The following is a 27,994-nucleotide window of genomic DNA, read 5'->3' on the forward strand; positions in this document are numbered from 1 at the left end:
GTCAGCTCAGTGCCTAGTTATGACCTAGAGGGGTGGGATGGGAGTGGGGTGGGAGGGAGGCTCTAGAGGGAGGGGGTATGTGTATACATATAGCTGATTCACTTCGTTGCATAGCAGAAATTAACACAACATTGTAAAGCAACTAAAATCCTTTTTTAGAAAAAAAGAACAGCAGTGAGGATTTTGAACTGAGGAACTCTTAGAATGAAACAATCATTTAGTGAAATTGGAAAGACTATAGGAGAAGTAGTTTGGGGTTGAGGGTAGAAATCAAGAGTTCGCTCATCCAATATCACTGTTATGGAGGCCCTCTCTCGTTCCAGGCATCATGTCTGGGAATACAGTGATGACTGGACAAAAACAGGTTTCATGCTCATGAAGCTCAAGATGCAAAAACAGACATTTATTGAGTCCTTACCAAGAGTCAGGCACCGTGCTAAGCGTTTTTCCTTTAATGAAGCTTACTGTCTGGTGGGAGAGACAGCCATTAAACAAATAATTACTCAACTACTTAATTATGAGTGGAAAAGTACAGGACATTTCCCTAGATAAAATCTGGAAGAACTGCTCCCAAGGCTTCTTAGGGAAGGTTATACTGGGCTGGAGCAGAAGATAGCTATTTTTAAGGAGTGACCTTCCTGGAAAGATTTTATGTCACACTCAGATTTGAGGCCACCCATCATGTGACAGGCATATGGCCTACCCAATGGTCCCTGAGAGAGAAACCTGAGCATAATCATTCCATGCTCAGACCCACTCTCACTACTCTGCTGGGAGCCATCTTCCACCATGACCAGTCACCCTCTCTCCTCCCTGCCTCCATATCCCAATGGGGGCCAATCCAGTTGGAAACATCTCAACTCCTGACTGTAATGACCTCTCCCTCTGACCACTGCATTCTACAAAAACCTTGTTCCCCAGTCTCCAATACACCTCTCCAACCCCACTTGGATATATTCCATCCAGTGTCTAATCATGTCTCATCTTGTACAATTCTGAAATGCCTCTTATTAGTACTTAGTATATTATTGCTTATTAGCACTGATTTAACTCATTAGTATATTAGCTCTTATTTCCCAGCAAGACTGCAAACTCCTTCAAGACAAGGACAATTCCTTGTTCTGCTTTTGTATCCTCAGCAAGACAGCACAATGCCAAGTGCTCAGAGCTGAGATCACTCAAGAGACTATGAACTGAAGACCTTGCTTGACATCATCTAAAGGAAGATGCTTGGGGGAAAAAAGTCATCTTGTCAGTACCTAGAGTTCAGCCTGACTCAGGCTAATCAGTATGCCCATGAGCGTGAGAAGCACACAGAAAATCAGTTTATTCATTTCCATTGGGAAAAATAAACAGACCTAGATGTTCAGGTTGGCCAGTCTGAGTTGATATAATTCCTTACTTGGAGCCAAACCATAGGAGAGCTAAGACACAATTAGAAATCATTTTATTATTTTATTCTATTCTATTTTGTTTTGTTTTTATGAGAAGTCATTTACACAGAAACCAGATCTCCTTACAATGTAGTATAGTTTCTCTGAGGGGAATCATGGCAGCATAAATTACCATTTATAACTAATGGACTTATTTCTCCAACCTGGATAACCTCTGATATTTCCCATGCATTTTATGAAATCCAGATTTCTGCTAACTGGAATTGGTATAGGACCCCCTAGAGCTTCTCAGATTAGCATCTTTAAGTTGTAAAAGATGACCAGTAAACAATGGGGAACAGACAAGGGGCCTCCCCCTACACTGGGTAGAACCTTAAAAGGGGCTAATTTAGGTTCCTCTTTTCTTTTAGGAAGATTTAGGGAGAAAATCTACCACGATACAGATTTCTGACTCAAGAAGGAGAAGCTGAGGACTTGTGTGTTCCAAAAACAATCTTTAGATAACAACGTTTCAGATACCTAGTTTCTGAGACTAGTGGAAATACCTTATCATCAGCAACATCAAGAAACATTAGAAGCATTTAGAAACCATGATGATTTCAGATAGGCCACAAGAAAGCTAAGATTCAACCCAAAAAGTCTCTACTGAGCATCTAGCACTCTTTAGAGTCTATCTCTCTTTTCTGCATTGTCCATAACAATTGAGAAGGTGCTTTCACAAAAATTTGGCAAGGAAAAGAAAACTCACATTCAGGGGCCAGATTTCATGTTTAGGCTTTTAAGATGTTGCTGATATACTCCTTGCTATGACCCTGTGCACTACGGGCTTCCTGTTAGATGAAACCAACAGTGACGTTGGCTGAGTCACCTCTTGTCAATAAGTCCAAAGGGACAGAGTGAACAATTGACATCAGAGTTGGAGCCCCTATGACCAAACTTCTCTCATAGCCTACTTCTTCACCACTTAGCAGAGAATGTCACTCAGATCTGGGTTCAGCTCTGCTGGGGCTGTGGTTTCCAAACTGGTTGCACACAAAATCTCTTGAGAAGCTTGTCAGACCCAGATTGCTAAGCCTCACCTCAGAGGTTCTGGGTGTGGTGTGGGCCCCAGGGTTGGGATTTTTGCTACCAGCCCAGATCAGGCCCAGGGGTTAGCACTGGGAAGCTGTGGATATGGACTTCCCTGGTGGCTCAGTGGTAAAGAATCCACTGTCAATGCAGGTGACATGAATTCCATCCCTGGGTCAGGAAGATCCCTTGGAGAAAGAAATGGCAACCCACTCGGGTATTCTTGCCTGGGAAATCTCATGAACAGAGGAGCCTGGTGGGCTATAGTCCATGTGGTTGCAAAGCTTCGGACACGACTGAGCAACTAAACAAGAAGCTGTGGATACTCCAGGTGCTTGCATTCATAGGAAGCACCCTGGTTCATGCCCCCAGGGTGAATATTTGGCCCAAATCAAGAGAAGCCCTTTGGGTGGTTAGTGTGCTCTGCTTCATTTGATAGGCAGTCCATGAAATTGAGGTCAATGGAAAGTTCACCGATCTTGCCTTCTACAGAGAGACTCGGACCTAGACACCTAAACTCTCCAAGCTTCAGTGCCTCCTTTAATGCAAATGGCTTATAGTAACCACTCTTATTTAGGTGGCTCAGTGGTAAAGAATCTGTTTGCCAAGCAGGAGATGCCGGTTCGATCCCTGGGTCAGGAATATCCCCTGGGGAAGGAAATGACAACCCACTCCAGTATTCTTGCCTGGAGAATCCCATTGACAGAGGAGCCTGGTGGGCTATAATCCATGGGGTCACAAAGAGTCGGACACGACTGAGCGACAAAACAACAGTACCAGAGGTTCAAATAAGATAACACTTATATTAACATTAATAGCCAACATTTATCAGAGCTAGAGGTTAAGGGCAGATTCTCTAGCCAGACCGCCTGGATTCACTCCCAAGCTTCCTCTCAATGACTGTGTCAACTCAGAGGAGTTACTTCTCTGTGCTTTCATGTCATTATCTGTAAAATGGGGAATGATAGTCCTAGTACTAACTAGGCCTAAGTTGTTGAGATTGTTGAAAGAACCATATGAATTAACATAAAAAGTGTTTAAGTGAGACCCTGGCTTAATGTTAATGAGAAGTTAAGAAATGTTAACAAGTACGTATGCAGGGCACAAATGTTCTCATTTAATATTCACCAACACTTTTGAGATAGTTTCCAGTAGTTTCCTGAATTTACAGATGATAAAGCTGAGTCATACTGTGTTGACCCAGACCTCACAGCTAGCAAATGGTGAAACTGGATTCTGAACTCAGGCAGGTTCCAGAACTTGGAAGCACGATACAGTATCGCCTCCCAAGACAGCCCAAACCTTTGTGACAGTAACTCGTTCGTAGTGCAGAGATCATCTCTCCCTCTGGCTGCAGGTTTCTGAAAGGGTAAAAACAAGTCGCTCAGTCCCTCAGTCATGTCTGACTATTTGTGACTTCATAGACTGTAGCCTGCCAAACTCCTCTGTCCATAGGATTCTCCAGGCAAGAATCCTGGAGTAGGTAGCCATTCCTTTCTCCAGGGGATCTTCCCAACCCAGGGATTGAACCCGCATCTCTTGTATCTTCTGCATTGGCAGGCGGATTCTTTACCTCTAGCCCCCAAGTCCCATTGTACCTCCTGCCATTTGATAGAATCTGGCTCATGTGAGAAGATTAAGCCTTGAAACAGCTAGAAAGATGGAAAACAGGAGTAGTATTTGCCTGCATAGTGGCAGATATTTAAACAATTCTGGAAACCCAGAGAAGCCCTAGCCCCATCAGGGGCCCGTGTGTGCACATTTCCTTGACAACTTTTCTTCTCCAGTCAGAGCTTAATATTCTTCCACAGAGCTCTGCTAAGGAATACTGTGCTGTGGTTTACACTCTGCCACTAAAGTGAAAGTGAAAGTCACTCAGTCATGTCCGACTCTTTTCGACCCCGTGGACTACACAGTCCATGGAATTCTCCAGGTCAGAATACTAGAGTGGTAGCCTTTCCCTTCTCCAGGGGATCTTCCCAACCCAGGGATTGAACCCAGGTCTTCTGCATTGCAGGTGGATTGTTTACTGGCTGAGCCACCAGGGAAGCCCAAGAATACTGGAGTGGGTAGCCTATCCCTTCTCCTGTGGATCTTCCAGATCCAGGAATCCAACCGGGGTCTTCCACGTTGCAGCCGGGTTCTTTACCAACTGAGCTATCTAGGGATGCTCAATAACTTCCCAACAACTGCTGCTAAAGTCTACTGATGTGACTCTTTATAAAAGTGAGGTCTTAATTCACAAAAATGAGTCTCCTGTGAAGGAATGCTGATACTTTGCTACATCAAGTGTTTTCTTAGTCTTAGAACATGTTATAGGCAGAAGGGATCTTTCAGCGCTACAGGTTCCAGTGTTAGTCGCTCAGTCGTGTTCTACTCTTTGCAACCCCATGGACTATAGCTTGCCAGGCTCCTCTGTCCGGGGGGATTTTCCAGGCAAGAATACTGGAGTGCATTGCCATGCCCTTCTTCAGGGAATCTTCCTGACCAGGGATCACACCTGGGTCTCCCGCACAGCAGGCAGATTCTTCACCGTCTGAGGCACCAGGGAAGCCCACAGGTTATACAGTCTAACCCATTACTAGGAAAATGAAGCTCAGAGAGCGATCTCTATATGACACGGTGGTGGGGGCAGTCAACCTAACGCTCAGCCTTGCCCTGGGGCCTCCAGCTCTGGACCGCTGAATCTCGGGGAGATTGAAATCCTAGCACCTTTGCTGGCTCCATCTAAAACTGGCCTTCCCTCCCGCCGTCTGCTTTTACATCCTGATGTTCCCAAGTCACAGGGATTTCTTGGAAACAGAGCCGGCCCTTCCAGTAAGCATATATAACAGATCCGTGATGGCAGAGAGCAAGGCCTGGTGGAAACAGACCCCAGACATGTAAAATTTGACACCTGAACCGACAGAAGTGCCCAACACTCCCTCGCAGTTCCCACTCCCTGCCTCACCCCACCTTCAGGGTGTCCATAATCTTATTTGAGAGAGGGAGAAACCACAACCAGCGCTTATCACCAGGAGCCAAATTCCCTGGCAGCAGCATTGGTTTTAAAAGGGAGAGATGAAAAAAGTTATCAGTACCTATGGGGATTTCTAACACATTAGAAGGGCCTCCCAAAACTGGGCCACACCAAGTATAATATTTTTATTTTTCTTTAAGAGCTTTCTTAATTGGTTCCATGCAAAAGGCCTGCAGGTAATGAGTTTTAAATAAATAATAATTATATTCCACAATCCTTTCTGGCCAAAATTCAATGTCTTTTGCCCTGACTTAGTTCAGTGTGGGGATAGGAAAGAGACCTATATAAGAAATGTGGGCCTCACTGCCAAAGGCAGGACCTACATTCTTGGGCTCAGATGGAACCCACTCTGACTTACACACTCAATTCTCTTTCGGTGATTTTGTGCCAAAGCCTGGTGCCAGTATTGGTGAGATGGAGATGAGGGACAGTATATCAGGATGCTAAGAAAAATTAAAATGGGGAGTGCATTTGGGCTTCAGCCTTTCTGAGCCACTGCAGTTACTTCTTGGCCTCCAGTTTTTCCATGTGTTGATCTCTGGTCCAGACTACCCCCCTTGAATACCCTCTTTTAGGAATGGTCATCATCCCTGAAAGTTTTCTGATTGCTTTTCTTTTGGGATTATGGTAATATTGCACCTCCCATCCACTTGAACTAAGCTATGGCCGTGGAATTTGACTTGGTTAATGATATATAAGTGAAAGCAATGAATAAGCCATGAGAATGAATGTTTATTTTTGTCTCACTCTCTCTCTTCTTCTTGCCACTTTCCAGATGGTAAATTCTCCATCAGCCTGGGTTCTGGAGTAAAGAGACAGAAAGCAAAATCTCCAACTGACCAATTATGGGCCTACTATAAGAAAGAAAGAAACCTTAATCTGTCTTTAATAAAACTTACATCTTCTAAGATCTAAGAGATGTTTGTTACACAGCATAACCTAGTCTAGGATGACTGTTAGACGCCCCCTCCAGTCATTCCCATTTAGTTGGCCAGGAGTCAAGGGATACAAGTGGCCTCTGGAAGCTGCCAAAGGCAAAGAAACAGATTCTTTATTAGATCCTCCAGAAGGAACACAATCCTGCAGACACTTTACTCTTAGCTCAGTGAAACTGATTTTGGATATCGGACTACTAGAACTTTAAAAATAATAAATTTGTGTTGTTTTAAGCTACTTACTTTCTCACAGCAACAGGAAAATAATATACTAATGTTGCCACCAAAAATACAGGGGAACCAGTTAGATATGAATTTCAGAAAAACAGTGAATAGTTTTTTTAGTCTAAATATATTCTACACAATATTCGTGTGTCTTTTATTTTCATTTGCTAAATCTAGCCTACCTGACCAACCAACTTCTTCCCCACCTAGCTCCTGAGTCCCCACCAATCCTATTTCTCCCCATGTGCTCTAACAGTATCATTATACCTGTCGCTCCAGGGTTAGTCTATGACTCAATAGACTGAAATTGTTAAGACCTCAGACAAATGGCTCTGGGGGAAAGTTATTATTCTATATCATTGCCTATCAATTATTTATAGTTTATAATGCAACTCCATTTGTAATGGGTAATATGTTTTTGTATTGTGCCGTAATATCATCCAACTCATCACAACAAGCATTGGGGCGATGGATTGGCCTGGTGCAAACACCAATGCCGTTTTTTTTACACAAGCTGTATGCATTTTTGAATCTAAAAGTTATTGCTATTTTAGATAAGAGGAAACTCTTCTTTGAATTCAAAGAGAAGGATAAAATTCTCCTTTTCTGATTAATTAATTTCTTAAGAAACAGGGCAGGAATTAACGCCAGGCAAACGTGATACTTAGGGCACCAGATTTAAGGAAGCTCTCACTTTTAGGTGCTGCCACTGTGCTTGCATGACCCAGTGAGTGAGTGCTTCCTTAAATTTGGCATCCTGGTAGCCTCACTTGCCTCTTTCTAGTCCTAGCTCTGCTAGAAATCTCATGTCAAGACAACCAACATAAAAACAGAGCTCATCTGGCCTTTTAACCTGACCTAGAAGAAACCAAATCCCAGAAAGTTATAAACAGGCCAAGATCTAATTATCTGAGTGACTGCACTATTACCCAGCATCTTTTGTACCCATCCGCCTCTGGGTTACAGCCAAAAGATTGAGCTTTTTACTTCACTTCCAGTTCCAGGATTATGTCCTGTTCCAACTTGATTAAAGCAAATTAGTATAGTTGCATATCTCTAGCCTCAGTGACTACAGACCTAAGTCAGTCAACAGATGGTCTACCCCTGGCCACCATGGTTAGCTCCAGAGTATGCACATGGCCAGAGTGAAGCCCATGCATTTTGATTCATGGATAAAGAAAAAGATTCTTCCAGGGGATGTGGAAAACAAATGAAAAGTCTGAAACTGCTGCAACCATTTTATTATGGTGAGGAAAGCCAGCATAAGAATGAAGCTGTCACATATGGAAAGGCAAATGTCAAAGAATCATAGGAAGAATGCCAGAATCTCCATCAAATCTCACCTGAAGATCTGCTAATTTGCAATGGACTACTTCGGTCATTGTGTAAAAAATAAATTTAGGATTTCAGAGGAGAATCAAGGTGATAAGTTAGACAGGATACTTTCAGTGGTCCAAGAAAACAGCAAAATGATGGTGACAAAGTTCAGGGTGGTGGCAGTTGAAACGATGGGACATTTATTGCATTTGGGATGAGAAATATGAGTTGCTTGCTTTCCTTTGTCTAGGCTCTCACTCCTTTGACCTCAGTCCAGATAAAATCTTGAGTCGGCCTACATCCTCAAGTATCCTCTGTACCTTGACAATAGATCTCCACTCTGTTCTCTCTAAGGAGTAACATGTACTCACCCTCTGGGGCTTCGCAGTTCTTTCCATCAGGATAAAATTCCCTCCTTGCTGAATCTATCATCAGAGCCAGGGTCAGACAAAATTTAGGAGAGCCAAGTCACTTTGCCTCCCTCTTGATTTGTTTCTCCTGTGCAAAGTGAAAGATTGCACATGATAGATTTTGGTGTCTCTGTCAATCTAACATTTTATAGTTGTTTATAGAATAAAAAGATAAGGAGAAGGAGGAAGAAGAAGAGGAGGAGGTAGAATCAGAAATTTATTTTATGAGGCCAAGATGAAAATTCCTCACCACAATAAACACTATTGTCTGAGACTTTAGAAACTGGTTAAATGAAACAATAAGAGCATGTAAACCCACAGGCGAGGACTGCACTCGGAGCAGCACCTTTCACCTGTCTCACTTCTGATCTCCATTCATAACTCTTCAAAGACAGCAAAGATGCTCCCTAACAAGTCAGTCAGGAGCCAGCTGTCTATTCTTTTCCCGGTTAATCTGAGCATAATTCTAGGCTCTGGGCCCCACGGAAAGGATTTGTCTCCTAAGCTGTATCTGCCTGCCTGATCTGCAGGCACACTCAGAAGTAATCTCAAGTGTCCCCTCAACCTTCAGGGGGACCTCATGCATCTTAAGAAGCAGTCACGCGGGTGGCCCAGGGCAGCCTGCTTTGCACCAGTGTCCTTATTCCCAGGGCCCAGCCTGAATGTCAATGACCCAAATCCCATTACTGACTTTCCGCTTCACTCATTACCATGAGTTCCTCATTTCTCCCCGTGTTCAGGAAAATATCATTTCCATTTTCAGGAGAAACAACTCTGCTTGACACTCGAGAATTTGCCAGGCCTTGATTTTTATTATTGCTGCAAATTTTTTATTGTATTCTTTAGGGAGGCTTTAAAAAAAAAAAAACAACCTCTATTTATGCAGCTGGAATCAGGGGAATTTTCTCACTAAGAGAGTAGGTAGAGAATGGCAGAAAAATAAAAATTTCAAAGATTCTTTAAGATGGGGAGGGAGATATGCCAAGATGGGCTTATATTCTAGAAAAAAATAGAGTGTGTCCCTAGAAAGACTGATGGAGAAACGATTACAAATGAGAAAACCCCCTCAGAAGGAAGAGACAAGAAATAATATCACCTTGGTCTTTCAGACTGGGCCCCAGGATGGACACAGGCACAGAGCACACTGCCCCAGGGCCACCAGCCTTGTTGTTCTGTAAAACACATAAGCTTTCCAATGAAGACTGAGGAAAAACATGAAATCACTTCTGAATGTGCCTGGGAACAGGGCATTGTAGATTGTAACAACAGAGACAAAAAACCTTGTGCACACCTCTCATGCATTGTCCCAAATGGCTTTACAATTGTCCTCCAGGGAAGGGTGTTGTTCAGTCTCTAAGCTGTGTCAGACTCTTTGAGACCCCGTGGACTGCAGCATGCCGGGCTCCCCTATCCTTCACTATTTCCCAGAGTTTCCTCAAAATCACGTTCATTGTGTCAGTGATGTTATCTTATCTTCTCATCCTCTGTCACCCCCTTCTCCTTTTGCCTTCAATCTTTCCCAGCATAAGGATCTTTTCCAATGAGTCGGCTCTTCACATCAGGTGGCCAAAGTATTGAAGCTTCAGCATCAGTGCTTCAATGAATATTAAAGGTTGATTTCCTCTAGGATTGACTGGTTTGATCTCCTTGCAGTCCAGGAAAGGATAGACAGACTCATTTCAGAGTCGGGGAAACATACTGAGTACCAGTCCAAGTTACCAAGTCTGAAACTGACAAGAGCAAGATTTTATTTTTTTCCACCCTATCCTTCTCTCTCTACAATGCAGGACTGCTTTCTGATTGGGAATGTACCAAGTTCAAGGTACCCATATAATCTATACAGTATTCATAATAGAAATGTTAATATGTTGCATATGAGAAAACTGTTAGATACCCTACAAACACTTCCACACTTACCTTCTCACTTGATTCTCACATTAAACTTGTGGGGTAAATAGCCATCCTCTCCTTATTAATAAAGAAATAGAGGCTGACATTCCATGTACCTTGTCAGATGGCCCAGAATCCACAGCCCTAGGGCTGCTCTGGGTCAAGCAAACTTTGTTTCAAGTCCTGACTTTGCCATTTCCCAACCTTGTGACCTTGGAAAAGAAGCATATTTTCTCTGCATCTCAATTTTTATATTTGATATTTGGAAGAAAAACGTACCACCCTCATAGGGAAGTTTATTCATTCTATAAATATTAATGCAGTGTGTACTATGTCCCAAGCCCTGGGGACACAGTTATGAAACAAAGATACCTATTCTTGAGGGATTATGTACTAGTTGGGGGGTTGCATAAAATATACATGAAGGTAATAAGAGCTAAGGAGAATAAAATAGGGAAAGAGTGTAGGGAGTTTTGGGCTAAGGAGTTCAGTTCCAGCAAGATCACCATGGAATGTACATCCCCGAGAAAATGGCATTTAGTGAAGATCTCCAAAGGACAACGTCACAAACCTTATAGATAACTGGAAGAAGAGCTCTCCAGGCAGAGGGGACAACAGGGGCAGAGGACCTGAGGCATGAGGATGGAAGAGTGTAATCCGGGAACAAGGAGTCCATGTGGCTGCATTGGGATGAGTGAGAGAGAAAAAAGTAGGAGAGAAAATCAGAGATGAAACTGGAGGTCCAGACGTGAAGTGAAGTGAAAGTTGCTCGGTCATGTCTGACTCTTTATGACCCCAAGGACTATATGGTCCATGGAATTCTCCAGGCCAGAATACTAGAGTGGGTAGCCTTTCCCTTCTCCAGGGGAACTTCCCAACCCAGGGATCGAACCCAAGTCTTTTGCATTGCAGGCAGATTCTTTACCAGCTGAGCCACAGGTGAAGCCTGGAGGTCCAGAGGGTGGGTATATATTATGTCATGCTTTACAGGATGGTTACACGGACTTAGATTGGGAGCCACTGGGGGCTTTCGACAGAGAAGTGCTACAATCTGACTTTAGCTGGCCAGGATGCTGAAACTAGACTGGAGATGCCAGGAGTAGAAACAGGGCAGTCAAGGAGGAGGCTACTATGGTTATCTAATAAGAGAGGCTGGTGGCTTGGACCAAGGTGATGATGATGGCTATGGGGAGAAAATAGTGGGAATCCATATTTATTTTGAAATAGCCAACAGATTTGCTCATGATTGTATGCAACTTATGAAAGAAAGAGCCAAGAATGGAACTTCACTGTTTTCTGATCTGAATCGCTAGAAAGAAATGGTTGCCTTTCACTGAGAAGGGAAGAGCAGCTCTAGCAATTAAGGATGAATTGAGAAATGAATGGACATTTTCTCTAGGCATGGTACCTGGCACAGAACGTGTGTTCCTTAGCACTTAGATACTATTATTAACAGTCTTGATTCTGCCCCAACTGGTTAAATATTTCTGCCAACCTTTGCCCTACATCTAAGAATTCTCAGAAAATATATGGCTAGGCTATTTTCAACCAGTGAACCACAGAATCTTGGTACTACAGTGGTTTTCAAAGCCCACTGGCCTACTGGAAACCATTGGTTTGTTCTCTGTATCTGTGAGCCTGCTTCTTTCTTATTAAATTCAATAGTTTACTGTCAGTTTATTTGTACATTTTTCATTAAAAAAAAATTATCGGAGTATAGTCAGAGAAAAGAGGGCAGGGAAAGAAAGGGGAAGAGAATTTTTAAAAAGGTTACTATGGGATTATATGAAACCATGTATGATGCTTTTGCAAATTGCAGAGTACTATAGAATTTAAAAAATCTTTCACTCAATAAGAAAGTTTAAAAATAAAATGCATGTAAGAAATAAAGTCGAAGGCAGGAGGAGAAGGGGACGACAGAGGATGAGATGGTTGGATGACATCACCGACTCAGACATGAGTTTGAGCAAGCTCCAGGAGTTGGTGATGGACAGGAAAGCCTGGCGTACTGCAGTCCATGGGGTCGCAAAGAGTTGGACACAACTGAGTGGACTGAACTGAACTGACGAAATAAAGTAGTGACAACATTGTAAACTATATTTCAATTTTTTTTAATGAAAAGAATACCAAGAATACCAAAAATAAGTAAAATATACTACATTCATAAAAAAAGCAAATGAAAACCGAAGCCCATTGGCCACCCAAAGTCCCTTCGACCAATCAGGTATGCACTAAGCACCCGACACTACAGTCTACACGTGCACTGCTCTCTCCACTCCCACCCACTCTCCTCCCAGCTTCTCCATCAAAGCTAAGAGATGGGATGTGAACAAAGGCAAGAGCTGGAAGTCAGTGCAGACTCAGGCTTTGGTTTTGTTCAGAAGACATCTCTTAGTGCTCAAAGAAAATCTAGCCCAGCCTCCCCACGTTACAAAAGAGAAAGCTGAGGACTAGAAAGGTTGCAACTTTCTCATCTGTAAGATGGGAGAATTAAATGAAATAATTTCTAAGACTCCTCCCAACTCATGCTTTGAGTCCCTCAGCAAATGGAAGGCAACTATAATAATGACCAACACCCAGGAGTCACACTGATTCTTCTTTCCCTCATCACTCACATCTAAACCACCAGCAAAGTTTGCTGACCTTACCATTGAAACATGTGCCTTTCTGTCCAGCTCTTGCCAGGACAAGTCATCACCATCTCTCAGTGAACAGCTACATAAATCTCTGACTGGTTTCTCCACTCTGACTTCTAGCTGTTTTCCTACCCAGTAGTATGTGACAGCTTGAATGATTTATTTACAGTTTGAACCAGATACACTTACTTCCCACCAATGACTTCCCACTATGCCTTAGCTAGTCCTCTCAAGCCCTACCTGAACTGACCTCTGCCTCCCTCTTTGACCAGTTCTCGCATAGCTGGTCCCCTCACTCACCAAGCTGGAGCCTGTCTGGCCTCTTATCCATCCCATCAGTATGTCAGGCTTCCTCCTCCCTGTGGTAGTCAGACTTCTAAGATGTGCCCCAACCCTTGTATTCATGCCCTTGTGTAATCCTCTCCCTTTGTGTGTAGTCTGGATAGAATGCTACAACCAAGATTAGGTTACAAAAGACTGTAACTTCCATCTTGTGTGCTCTCTCTCTCCTCAACTACTGACTCATTAGAAGCAAGCTACCATGTTGTGAGCTGCCCAAAGGAGAGTCCTTAAGGCTGTGGATGAAGAGTGGCATACAGCCAAGAGCCAACAAGGAACTCAGGCTGTCAGTCCAACAGCCCAGGAGAAATTGGGTTGTGCCAACAACCTTGCAAGTGAGCTTGGAAGCAGATCAGTTCCCAGTGCAACCATACGATGACTACAGCCTTGGCCAATACCTTAATTGTAGCTTGGTAAGGGGCCCTGAGCCAGAGGATACAGATAAGCCAGGCCCAGATTCCAGGCCTATAGAAACTGTGAGATAATAAATGTTTATTGCTTTAGCCATAGAGTTATGGAATAATGTGTTCATGACAATAGATAACTAAGACATCAGTTCAGAGCATTTGATCCTGCTGTTCCCTCAGCTGGGAATTCTCTTTACACCCAGATCCTCCAATCCAAGCTCCATTGTTCAGCCTTTTAGCTCAGATGACCAATTTCCAGAATTCTTTTCCCTGGCCAACCCAATTCTTAGCCCATTACTCTATTTTATTATATTCATCCACTTTTAACTAGCTGTAAAATTGTATTTTAGATATAGATAACATCACTGACTCAATGGACATGAACTTGAGCAAACTCTGGGAGATAGTGAAGGACAGGGAAACCTGGTGTGCTGCAGTTCACAAGGTTGCAAAGAGTCAGACGTGGCTTAGTGATTGAACAACAACATCAAAAGTTGTAAATATTTATTGGTATATCTGTCTCCCCCATCAAAATAAAAATGCTATGAGAAGAGGGACCTTCTGTGATATGTCCACAGCTGAATCCCACCTCCTAAAACAGATCCTGACACTTAATACCCTCTCAATAAGTATGTGTTCAGTAAATGAATCAATGAATGACGAAGGAAAGGGAGCTGTGAAAGAGAGATGGAGAGAATGAAGAAGCACTAAAACATGATTTTTTTAAAGCTCTTGGCCCACCAGCCAGCATTCAACCCACCTGTCTGCTTGAGACATTTAAATTTTGAAGGATCCCAGAGTTGTTTGTTTCTTTCAAAAAATCACCCCACTACCTCAATTTCCCTACTTGAGTTTTCTGCAGATTTCAGCTGAATTTTAGGGTGGCAAAAACCCACATCCTCTTCCTTCTGGCTTCCCCTCTCTCTTTTCCTCCTCCATAACTCACCAATCAGTTTCAACACATCTCCTCTTTTAAGCAAAGAATATTTAAAAGATTGTAAAGCTTATTGAACTCTCACCACACAACATTTACACCCATTAAGTGCCAATGACTCAAAAACAGATTAGTCTCTCCTGAAATTCATGTGGTTTTACAAATTAGGGAGAAAGTTCTAGGCTCAGAATAAATTGTCAAGTTGTAAAACCTTGTTATGCACCTTCAGAAAGGCTGTTTTCTTCCTTCCTACTTGTATTTAGTCTGTAGCTTACGGCAATAAAGAGAACCAAATCCCCCTATACTCACAGAAAACAGAGAATAAAAGATCAAGAGTTGAAACGTATATTATCATATGTGAAATAGATTGCCAGTCCAGGTTTGATGCATGAGACAGGGTGCTCCGGGGTGGTACACTAGGATGACCCTGAGGGATGGGATGGGGAGGGATAGGGGAAGGAGGGTCAGGATGGGGAACACATGTACACAGAAATCAGCACAATATTGTAAAGTAATTAGCCTCCAATTAAAATTAAAATTAAAAAAAAAGATCAAGAGTACCCTGGAGAAAAATGTGGAATTTTTGTTTATTCTTGAATGCAAATTATAAATGAGAACTTTGCCTCAGATGGTAAAGAATTTGCCTACAATGCAGGAGACCTGAATTCAGTCTCTGTGTTGGGAAGATCCCCTGGAGAAGAGAATGGCTACCCACACCAGTATTCTTGCCTGGAGAATTCTATGGCAAAGGAGCATGGCAGTCTACAGTCTATGGTGTCACAAAGAGTAGAACATGTCTGAGTGACTAACACTTTCACTTTCACTTTTCAACCCAGCTCTAGAGCAGAGTCAGGCAACTACAAATTGGTCTATGAGTCAAATCCAGCCTCCCCGATTTTGTGTACTTTATGAGTTTAAACTATCTTTAAATGAATGTATATTAAATAGCCAAGTAAGTCTTTATAAAAAGTTCTCAGTGTTGCTTCTTAGCCCTCAAAACCTAAGACATGTACTATTTGGTCTTTTATAGAAGAAGTTTGTGCTTCCCTACTCTTGAGTATCTCAACCACTGTGAAATAGTTCCTGTCTAACTTTGAAATCATTACATGTGACCACAAACATAATCTGCAACCTACAGCACTAAAATAATTTGCTATCAACAGAACAATGATGTTATCAAACTCATCCACTGCTGAACCTGATTATGGGTAACACATTATGGGTAATGTGTGGGATGATGAATGTGGCATTGCACACAGGATCGCCTGTCAATCAGGGCCATGAATACCCTGAGCACTTGGCATGCCAACAACCAGCACAGGTACTGACACAAATGCAATGGTAAAAGACATCATCTTCACCCTGGGGATTCACCGCTGAAGTTTCCTGAAATAGTGCATTAAGACTCAAGAAAATCATTTTCTGGTAGATTACAAAGCTAACTAAAGAGGATAAATCAGGCAGACACTTAACCTCTTTGTGACTTCGAGAAAATTTTTTACCTGCTCTGTGCCTCTATTTTCTTATCTGTACAATGGGACTGACTATAGTATAACGTCATAGATACACTGCGGGATTTGATTGGGGTTGTATATGTAAAGTACTTAAGTAAGTTAACACCTTACCTGGCACATTCTCTGTTCCAACAAATGACTGCTATTGTGCTGCTGTTTGTCGCTAAGTCATGTCTGACTCTTTGCGGCCCCATGAACTATAGCCCACCAGACTCCTCTGTCCATGAGATTTTCCAGGCAGGAGTACTGCAGTGGGTTGCCATTTCCTCCTCCAGGGGATCTTCCAGACCCAGGGGTTGAACCTGCATTGCAGCTGGATTCTTTTTTTTTTTTTAATTTATTTATTTAATTGGAAGCTAATTACTTAAAAATATTGTAGTGGCTTTCGCCACACGTTGACATGAATCAACCACGGGTGTACACGTGTCCCCCATCCTGAACCCCCCTCTCTCCTCCCTCCCCATCCCATCCCTCAGGGTGCAGGTGGATTCTTTACCATTGAGCCACCTGGGAAGCCCAATAAATGACAATATTGCTGTTATTTTTACCCCAGTATATCTTAACTTTGTGGCAAATGCATCCCCCTGCAGATGGGCATCAGCAGGTTCACAGACATCTAAAACTGCATGTAAATTTTAAACCTAATATGCATCTTTCTGGAGAGAGGCTCCCTAACTTCAGATTCTCCAAACGACCTAGGACTCAAATGGTAAGAAACACTGGGGTTCAAAGTGATACCAGCTGTGGCAAGTTCCAGAAGACTCTTAGTAGAAAGACATGTGCACCCCTAGAGATGCCCAGTCTGAGGGTACCATGGGAGCATGTCAGCTGCTTCTTCTCTGTCCTCTTCACCCTCAAGACATACATCCTCTTCCTAGGCTCAATGATTCAGGCAAGGAGAAAGAGGCAAAAGCCGAGGGCTGCACTTCTGAGGTCACCGCTCTCTGGAAGGGGCTTCCCAGGTGGTGCTCGTGGTAAAGAATCCATCTGCGAATACAGGAGACACAAGAGACACGAGTTCGATCCCTGGGTCAGGAAGATTCTCTGGGGGAGGAAATGACAACCCCTTCCAGTATTCTTGCTTGGTGAATCCTCATGGACTGAGAAGCCTACAGTCCATGGGGTTGCATAGAGTCAGACAAGACTGAGCAACTGAGCACACACACAATGCACAGTATTCTCTGGAAGTCTCCTCAGAGAGGCCATCTCTCCCAGCCTTTCCTCCTTGACACGCACTCATCATCATCCATTCCTCGTAAATTTATTCCAGACCCCTTTTCCATGGATACCTGAAATCACCCTATTTATGCATTTACTTACATACTATCTCTGTCTACCACATAGGTTTCAAGATGATGAGGATTTTGTCTGTCTTGCTCAGACATATTTATTATGATAAATATGTAATCAACTAGTAAAGAGACCTACTGGTCCGCAGGAAATTTCAATTCAACTTGAAAATAAACCTTAAAAGGCAACCTAGGGCTTTTGACTATACTAGGACAGCCAAACATTCTCCTTGACCAAGGTTGCCAAACTTGAGCTAAAGGATATGTCAGGATACATATTGCGCATATTTTATGGGGAAACAGGAAGAGTGAGGGCATACCCCTTGTTACATTTGGGGGTCCTGGGTGTAAAACATCCAGGATGTTCTGACACCTGGGCTTCTTTCATCTGACTGCTTCTACTCTCCTCTGGTACCCTTCAGGGTAGAGCAGCTATACTTTCAAAAGTAAAATCCTAGTTTAATGAGAGGACAGAATATCCTAGTTGAGACTGTCCTTTTAAATCCTGGTGGGGGGTCCAGGAAGGGGAACACATGTAAACCCATGGCTGATTCATGTCAATGTATGGCAAAAACTATTACAATATTGTAATTAGCCCCCAACTAAAATAAATAAATTTATTAAAATAAAAAAAAAAATTCTTGAATTTCTTTTCATTTTTGTTCGTTCAACAAGTATTTATTGAGCATTACTTTGCCCCAGGCACTGGGGACTCAGCTGTGAACAAGAGAGACAAATCTTTACACTTGTGATGTTTGTATTCAAGAGGAAGGCTTAGTAGAACAGCCCCTCATCTCTGGTTAATCAACTGCCCCCCCAACACTTTTAGCATAAAAAGTGTACACACCGACTTCCCTGGTGATCCAGCAGTTAAGAATCACCTGCCAATATAGGCAACATGGGTCTGATCCCTGGTCTGGGAAGATTCCACACGCTGTGGAGCAACTAAGCTCGTGCACCACAACTACTGAAGCCCAAGCACCTAGAGCCCATGGTCCACAAGAAGAGAAGCCACTGCCATGAGAAGCCCTCACACAACTAGAGAGTAGCCCCCACTAGCCACAACTAGACACACCCGGGGCAATGAAGACCCAGGGCAGCCATAAATAAATAAAGTGTGTATACCCATGCATCACCGACTCAATGGACATGAGTTTGAGTAAGCTCCAGGAGTTGGTGATGGACAGAGGAAGCCTGGTGTGCTGCAGTCCATGGGGTCGCAAAGAGTCAGACATGACAGAGACTGAACTGACCTGAACTGAGTACCCATAATACATCAAACATCTTAGGTCCTACAGCTGTGGTTCTCAACCAGTGGTTGATTTTTGCCCTCCAGGGGACATTTAGTAGTATCCAGAGATTTTGGGGGATCACAACAGAGGTCATTACTGTTAGGTAGAGACCAGAGAAGAGGTTAACAGTCTACAGCCCACAGGACAGCTCTTCACAACAAAGAATTATCTAGTCCCAGTCTCAAGAGTGATGAGGCTAAGAAGTCCTGATCTACAGTCTAGGTCTATTAGTAGACCCAGGCAGCATTTCAAGAAATTAAAAGATGTGCTACTACTGCTGCTAAGTCACTTCAGTCGTGTCCGACTCTGTGTGACCCCATAGATGGCAGCCCACCAGGCTCCGCTGTCCCTGGGATTCTCCAGGCAAGAATACTGGAGTGGGTTGTCAAAAAGATGTGCAGCCATCAAATTAAAAGACGCTTACTCCTTGGAAGGAAAGTTATGACCAACTTAGACAGCATATTAAAAAGCAGAGACATTACTTTGCCAACAAAGGTCTGTCTAGTCAAGACTATGGTTTTTCCAATAGTCATGTATGGATGTGAGAGTTGGACTATAAAGAAGGCTGAGTGCTGAAGAATTAATTCTTTTGAACTGTGGTGTTGGAGAAGACTCTTGAGAGTCCCTTGGACTGCAATGAGATACAACCAGTCCATCCTGAAGGAAATCAGTTCTGAATATTCATTGGAAGGACTGATGTTGAAGCTGAAACTCGAATACTTTGGCCATCTGATGTGAAAAGCTGACTCATTTGAAAAGACCGTGATGCTGGGAAAGATTGAAGGCCGGAGGAGAAGGGGACAGCAGAGGATGAGATGGCTGGATGGCATCACCAACTCAATGGACATGAGTTTAAGTAAACTCTGGGAGTTGGTGATAGACAGGGAGGCCTGGCATGCTGCAGTCCACGGGGTCGCAAAAAGTCGGACACAACTGAGCGACTGAACTGAATGGAACTGAACTGAAGGCAGCATTTCTACTGTCTCAGTTTTGGGTTTTTTTTTTTTTTAATGTTATCCAGCATTAAAAATCTCTAGTAAACATCTGGAGTTTCCCATGCTTGAGAATTTTCCACATACTCCCCATCTTCCCTTGCAACATCCAACTTCAGCCTCTCACTCACATACCCTTAAGGGCTTCAGGGAGAACAAAGAGATGAGAAAGCAGATACTGGGTGAAAATCATTTTTTGACAAGAATTGAGTGACTGGCTTTTAGGAGCAGCAGAAGTGAGATTTCTGGCATCCTGAGCCCGGGATACGAGCCGTGGTCTTTGCACTCAACAGCATTGATGGAGCCTCGGCCGGCACATTCTCGTGATGTCATTGGGAAATGGCCCTTGTTCATAGATAGAGCCTCCAAGGGTGACTTTAGCTTCTCACAAGTCCAGAAAAATATCTAATATGCTTTTTAAGCCCACTAAAATGATTCTGTTAACTATTTTCACAGTCTGATAATAATGAACAGAAACATGTTCATGGTCAATCTATGATCCAAAGGGGATATGTTTACATTCACTTGGATCTCAATCACTGGCTCACCCACTCACTTTATTTTGAAGTGAGAATCACTTTGACTGCTAACATAGTAAAATATCCTATTGTGCATTGCATGGGGGAAAAAACACTACAGAGATTTAATAACTTCATCAACAGCAAAAGAGGAAACCTTACTCTCGTCCTATGAAGTAGCCAGTATCTCCATTCAGCCAGGAATATTCCCTGGCTGTAAATACTGCCTACATGCTTGTATCCCTATTTTGCAAGCACAAGAAGTAGGAGTCGTAAGCCACCTATGCAACCTTTCATATCAAACTTAAAAAAGAGAGAGAGAAAGATAATGAAAGAGTGAGTGGGAAAAGAAAACCTCAATAAAGATTTTAAAGCCAGACTGTCTTTGAACAATCTGAAAGTTTAGTTCAAGTGGCTTATAACCCTCAGCTTGCTGAGGATCTGCCCTATGGCAGGCAGGGAGGAAAGTCATTCCATGGAAGATGCACCCAGTTTGTCTTTGCTGCTTTGGAGGAGGGCTGATATATCAATTGCCAGCCCATCTTCTGCTCACCAGCTCATCTTTTGCTAGAAGAGAAAATGGGAGTAGAATTCTGCTCATTGTCCATGCAGTAGTAGGATAAGCACAGAGGTCGTGATCTAAGTAGTTGGTTTCATAGCAGCAGTCCAATCACCTAGAAAACAAGATCTAAAATCACAAATATACACAAAGCAATGGCTGCCACTATGCCTCATAAGTGGTGCACCTGATACACTCCTTGCATTATCTCTAATCTCCAATGGCTACCCAATAAGGCACATTAGCACCATTTTATAGGTGGGGAAACTGGGCTTCTAGGAGAATATTTGATTTGCCTAAGATCACACAGCAATATCTTAGGAGATTCTTCTGAATTTACAGCCAATATTTTATTTTTTATTTTTTTTGCTGTATCATGAGTCATCTCCATTCCCCTCCAACTGCATCTTCAAATCCTCTTCTCACTCACTAAATGACAACATCACACTTTCAGTCAAAGAATCTGGACAGTCATCTCTCTATCACCCCAGCAGTGACTACAATGTTTTGACTACAATGGAAGATCATTGTACGGGCTTGTCCACTGAGATCCAGTTTCTTGTCTTGGCCCCTGGCACCAAACACAACCAAATACATATGTGCTTTGTACACTCCCTTCAGTTTCCTAGGCTTTAATGTCCTCATTTATAAAACTAGGGTATTGGAACTAAAGTCTTGATGGATCACTTCAAATAGTTTATTTAAGTCTATTTGCTTGATAAAATGCCTTTTACTAATTGTGTTGATATATTCCCCAAACACACACTCAAAGAAACACACATGTGCATACACACAAGCTTTACCGAATGGTTTTATCCATTAGCTCAATGTATAAAAACTTTCTCCCCCTGAAATATAGACACAAATATTCTGTATATAGAAAAATATTCACCATCTCCTTGGCCTAATCATAAGGCAATGAGGAGAAGCTAAGAGAGATCAAAAAAAACGTGAAACTGCAGTAAACTGCATTTGCATTTTTTCCCCAAGTATTTACTCTCCTTTTCCTTTGTATATATAAGAAGATTATTCATCTCTGCCCATTGACATGTGCTTGAGTTGCCTCCCTGGAAGAAATATACCTCCTTGTCACATTAATAATGGATTGGTCACATGTCTTACTTCAGCCAATAGAATGTGAATGAGCATAATTTTGTGTGCATGTCTGAGCTGAAGCCATAAAATAATTGCCTGGTTAATGACTATCTCTAACATGAAACCAGCATGTTCTAGATAGAGACTGAAATCAGTCTTGACCTCATAGTGAGAAGACATCTGAGGCAAAGCTATAGCTGACCTGCAGTTGATATATAGCATGAATAAGAAATAAAACTTTTAGATGGTAAGCCATTGAAATTTTGGAGTTCTTAATTATAGCAGCATAACCTGTCAAAGTCTGACTGATAAAGCAATTATATTCAGATACAGTCGATCCTTATTACTCACCATAGCTGTGTTCTATCAAGTTGCCATAAACACTGAATTAGCAAATACCAGCTCATTGCTCTTAGCTTAAATTCTTCAAGCTTCTGGTCAAAACATTTATATCAACAAAGTAATATATAAGCTTACTTTATGTTTGTTTCTATTTATAGCCACCTTATTAAACATATGTTGTTGAGTCATTAACAATAAGTCACAGACAACTACAGGGTAACTCACACCTGAATGAAGTTTATCTAACATGTACTTTCTTCATAAGGCACCTTACAGCCTTCTTGCACATAGGAACCCATGACAACATTTCAGCCCTGTGACATGTTAAACAGCCAGCTCACCAACAAGCATAAAAACGCAAAAACCATGGCACTAAATAGACTGCCAAAGGGACATTTGTTCATCATGGGAGAGTTAAAACAAGAAGGCACAGAATCTTCTTGTTCAAACTCAGTTAGGTGACTCAAATTCTTACTGCTCTGTACCTGTCCACAAATGTCCATGGAAGCACAGCCAGTATTGACTTGGAGGTTACAAGTCAATTTAAGCAAGTAGGCAACTTCACTAAAACGAAATCCACTAATAAGGAAGATCCTCTATACTCACATGTGCTACTTCACCTAATTCTCAGAACAACTCCATAAGATGGGTATTTTTATCACATTATTACTTTACCAAAGATAAAAATTGAAATTCTGAAGATGGAATAACTTTCCCAAAGACATAGCTAATTAGTGGTAAAAACCATGATCTAAACTCAGGTCAGTCTGTATCCAAAGCCACGGTGCTATTCCTTTTGAGTCACCATATTACTTCCCAGAAGATGAAAGACCTACCTGTGACACAGCTTTGAATTCCTCTGCCTGAATTTCAAGAGCCTGATTGTTTATTGCTTGTGGCCTTTCTCACTCCATCCCTCCAGTCTTCACCGACCACTTTCTTCCTAGTGAAGAGTTTCTCTCCTATTCATGACCTACCATTATTGCTAGTTCTTCTTCAACACCTAATATGCTCTTCTGACAGGCATCTTGTTCACATTTTTAAAGCTAATTAGGAACTTGGGGATTATCTAGTTCAACCTGACTGTTTTCAGACCAGGCCCAGAGACTGTCATTGATTTGCCCAATGCTAATGAGAGTCAGAGGGCTTCCCTAGGGGCTCAGGGGTAAAGAATCCACCAGCTAATTCAGGAGACAGTGGTTCAATCCCTGGGTCAGGAAGATCCCCTGGAGAAGAAAATGGCAACTCACTCCAGTATTCTTGCCTGGGAAATCCCATTGACAGAGGAGCTTGAAGGGCTACAGTCCATGGGGTCACAAAGAGTTGGACACAACTTCGCAAATAAAACAACCGTGAGAGTCAGAGTCAAAGCTTGAACCCAGATCTACTGATCATTAGGAATTTATCCCTGGGATTGTTTCACTCTTCCTCCATCCCCAAAAGCAATTACTTCAACCTCAGAGCAATCAAATGAGGCAGAGGAGGGGCAGGAAGCATGAGAAAGGAAAGCAACGCCACTCAAAGGTGCCTTCACATTATTTCAAAGGACCTTTAGGAAGGAGACAGAGCTGACAACTATGTCTGCGGGTCAGACAACCTCTTGCTCTGAAAGAATCCAACGAGCCACTGAAGAATAATAGCATAGAGCTTCTAGGTTGTGAATTTATACAGCACCTTTCATCTCTGGAGCTCAAGGCTCCTTCCAGACATTATCTCATTCTTCTTCCCAGAACACCAGCAGAGAATGGTTGCAAGTATCGTACCCATTTTATTGAAATTTACAAAAACTAAACCTTGAAGACAGTAAGGGATTTTCTCAGAACTAGGCAAAATAAGAACCTCATTCTGCAGAAGCAGACAAACCTTCACTAGCACCAAAGCTCAGCCCTTTCAAATCACAGCCTAATGCTCATAAACAGCTGTCTAGAAATGAGACAGAAGCAGCATGACTCGTGTTTGTCAAAGACTTGCTAGGTGCCAAGTACCTTACATATAAAGTATCATTGATACTTACCATCCATCCTGTGAAATAAAAATTGTTTTTTCATTCAGCAGACAGGGAATGTGAGGTTGAAGGAAGATTAAGTAGGAAGTTGCTCAAAGTGGTAAGTTGCATGATTTCATCATAGCTCTCCATGACCTGAAGGCTGGCATGGTTTATGAAAATGCACACAGTGTCTCACATGTGCAGAGCACTGTTCTAGGCACAGGAGATGGACAATGAAGCACAGGATGAACACGTGCAAGAACGTGTTATCCGCCAGGCACCAGGGACCCAAAGAGAACTAGGACACCCTACAGAAGCCAACACTCTACTTAGAGAGAGAAGAGAAGCATGTGAAAAACAATTCAGAAAATGCTCTTTCATTTATTCAGTGACTTGTTCCTGAGTGTTTCCTATGTGCCAGGCACTGGGCTAGATGCTAGGGATCCATCAGGAAGAAAAACACAGCCCTTGCCCTCATGTAGCTGGCCACATGATTGCCAACATAATCCTAGAAACACTGCATATCCAACAACCCAGGACAGTCACAGGGGAAGGAGGAGAACTTTGTGTTTTATCTCAAAAGTCATGCAAAATTGTCATCCTACTTTGTATCGAGATTCATTTTAAGACTGCTATATATTTCCTTATAATTCAACAATTAGGTCTCTGGCCTGTTTTTTCACAATTTCTCAGGAAGAGTTGAGACTTTGGGATGAATAACTCTTAGCACACCAAATTGTATCACAGGACATAAGCCCAATTTAAAATGTCTGATCCGTAGTCACAGTTCAATTCCATCAAGGCTACTTTGGTTGAATGCCCTCAGTATCTCTTATGTGCTAAGCACTGGAGAAACAGAAACAAAACCTTGTATCCTGGAGAAGACAAACTCAAATGATTTCTATCCATTGAGGCCAGAGTCATGCCCAAAATTGCCACAGGGGTAAGGGGAGTAAAAGAGGGGATACACAGCCTAGGTTAATAAGTTCTGGGATCCTTTCATATTTGCACGTTATAATCACAAATAAATGCTTTTCACTGATAGATTCACGTCAATTTTGCCATAATCTTGTGACAATTTGTTTCTTGCAAAGGACATGCTTACAGCTAGGCTTGCAGCTTGCTATTAAGACATAGACATGGGAGGTCTCTTTTCTGGACCCAGGTGTCTGACTAAATATTTCTCTGCGAGGCAGCCCAGTCCACCATCCATCCGTCCCCCACCCCACCTCATAGACGTGCCCTTTGGCAACACCTACGGGAGCAATCTCCTTCCTGCTCCCCAAGCAAAGAACTTTCTCACGAGGTGATTTTATGGATTTCTCTGCTCATGATTTCTCTGGTTGTTAATCCTATTACCTTCTGGGTTGGACTGACAGCTCCCGAAAAAAAGGATTTCCTCATGCCCCTGGGAAATAAATCCTCTTTCTGGCTAGGGCTTCTTTCTATGTTGCCATAGCCAGAGCAATTGAAAACACAACAAATGAATCATCACATTCTATCTACATCCAAATCCTTTTTTTTTCTTCCTAGTTATAAACTGGCCCCCAAACCTCACTCTCCCTGCATTTTCTACCATCATGTATATTCATATTCAACTGATATTTATTGAGAACTGACTATATATCTCTCATGTTTATAAATAATATTTAATTGTGTCTCTGGATAGCCCCAGGAGGTAGATTATTGTTATTTTACAGACAGGTCCCCGGTGACTGAAAAAAAACTACTATCCTTGTTACTAATCAGTGGCAGAGCTTCCATGATTCCAACTCAAGCCTCCAAACTTCAGGGCTCCTTTCTCAACGGCATTGTCCAGACTTCTGGATGGATGGATGGATGGAAGGATGGATTGTTAGATGGATGAATGAATAAGATAGATAGATGGATAGATAGAAATAGAGAGATAATTTTTTTTTATTCTAGAGGCACAACCCTGAAACTACTGAATCAGAACTTCTAGAGTCTTGGAGAGCTATCCCAGCTGTTTCTGCCAACTGGAACTTACGAGCCACTGCAGGACACCACAAGCAGTTTCGTCCAAAACAAATTCTTCATTTCAAGCACATAGGCTGGGCAGTGGCATGAGCAGCGTGCAGTACTGCCCCCCCTCCAAGGAAAAAAAAAAAGAATGACGATGGCATTGCAAAGGGAAGATATGTAAAATGCACTATGGGAAAGAGGAAGAGCCTGATAGAAAGAAATCTTTGGGTAATTTCTCTGTGTTCAGAATGGAGCCTGGGGGCACCAGAAGAGAATCTGAATGAGAGAGAAATTAAAGTTAAGGGCAAAGACTTTGCAGAATTCTTTGCCTTGTCTTTTACTCATGCTGCTTCCCTGACACAGGAAGACCTGAACTGGATAGAAGAGATTTCACAAAGATGGTGATAAATAGAGATATGTTTGTTTTATGCATGGAAATTGGAATGACGGACTGTTTGCCCGCACCTTTTTCCACCCAAAGTTATTTTCAGTGTCAAAGTCAGCCCTGGATAGACTGGTTGACTCATCCTCAGACATCCTGAAGTTATTCCACTGCAAAGGAATGGAACTGATACTGATAAACCCACTCCTCATTCCAGAAGGCCAGGGTGAGGCCATGGAAGGGAAGTATTAGGGTTGGTGTCTCAAAGAAACGGACCATCAGTCCTGACACTCACAGTGTTGACCCCAAATACTGGGAAGTAAGAGTTTGACTCCTCCCCATCCCCAGGCCCCTCCTCCTCCGCTCAGGGACAATTAGCCCTCTGCAGTCTGCAGAAAATCGCTGGTGCTTTCTCTCAGTCCCTTCCTATGGAGAGAACTCTGCATCCAGAAACATCCTTCCTCTCTCCATCCAACTCTGCAGTGCTCCTTGCTTCCTTGCAGAAGCTCTCCACGCTCCCCTCCATCGTCATTTCTCGAAGAGGGCTGTCTCACTCCCCTTCAACCCATTTGCCACCAGACACCTCATTCTAAATTGTAAATATCCCATCTACCATCTTCCATCCACTTCCCTTTCATGGCACATTGTACAGCCTCGGTCCCCAGGGACCCTTGGCCAGTGGGCCATCCCTGCCATTCCTAGGGGGCTACCGGTGGCAAACTCATGCTTACTTTTAACCTCTCCAGGCATTTATCCTTTCCATTCCCTCTGCCTGGAATGACATCCTCTGCATCAATACCAGGAGATCTACTGAACTCGAAGATCCATGACTACGTCTGTGTTGTCCTGCCTGTGTCTTCAGGGAGCAACTCTTTGTCTAGCAAGTAAACAGGTGTTCAAGTTTACGTGTTGAATGAGTGAGTGACATGTGAGGAAGCAAGAGAGAATGAAGGAATCCTTGAAGGGCTGATACCTTCACTAGGAGGCTTCTCTGGATCTTGAGGGACAAGGCCACAACTGTTCCTCTGTGCTTCCACAGCACATCAAAAGCCCTCTGCTGCCACCTTATCAATCCACATGGCATTGGGCACTAGCTTCCCTTCTTGAGGGCATTCTGTGCCATATTTCTTTATCAGTAGCACATAACAACCACCTAATCCATAATCACTAACAATTGTAGGCACCCATTGGACCTACTTTTCTTATATTCTCTCACCTCTTTCTACAGCTTTGCCTAAGTTGCCACCTTTCACCCTATTTTTCTTACCTTCAGAAGATTCTAGACCTAACTCTCTTACTCTAGGATTACAGGCTTAAATGTCTTCCCCTGAACCCTTTCCTCTGCTCATTCAAACCCTATACCATTCACAGCTAACAGAAACCATCCCCCTGACCCTCTTCACCCTTCAGAAACATCTTGCCCAGGTCATATACAGGTCTCTGGCAATGATCGTGCTAAGCGTCATG

The 27,994-nt window shown here is 42.7% G+C and overlaps 1 long non-coding RNA gene across 1 annotated transcript; it reads right to left on the reverse strand.

The window, feature by feature from the left end:
• Nucleotides 1-6,193: 6,193 nt before the first annotated feature.
• On the reverse strand, nucleotides 6,194-27,975 carry LOC145509107 (uncharacterized). The gene is made up of 4 exons (XR_014055858.1): nucleotides 27,795-27,975; nucleotides 20,733-20,853; nucleotides 16,901-17,075; nucleotides 6,194-6,283 (listed from the first exon to the last, which is right to left on the reverse strand). It is a non-coding gene; the product is annotated as an uncharacterized LOC145509107 (long non-coding RNA).
• Between the last annotated feature and the right edge of the window lie 19 nt (nucleotides 27,976-27,994).

Source organism: Giraffa tippelskirchi, chromosome 6 (assembly GCF_054371585.1).
Source record: "Giraffa tippelskirchi isolate mGirTip1 chromosome 6, T2T-mGirTip1v1.2.pri, whole genome shotgun sequence".
Classification (NCBI taxonomy): Eukaryota; Metazoa; Chordata; class Mammalia; order Artiodactyla; family Giraffidae; genus Giraffa; species Giraffa tippelskirchi.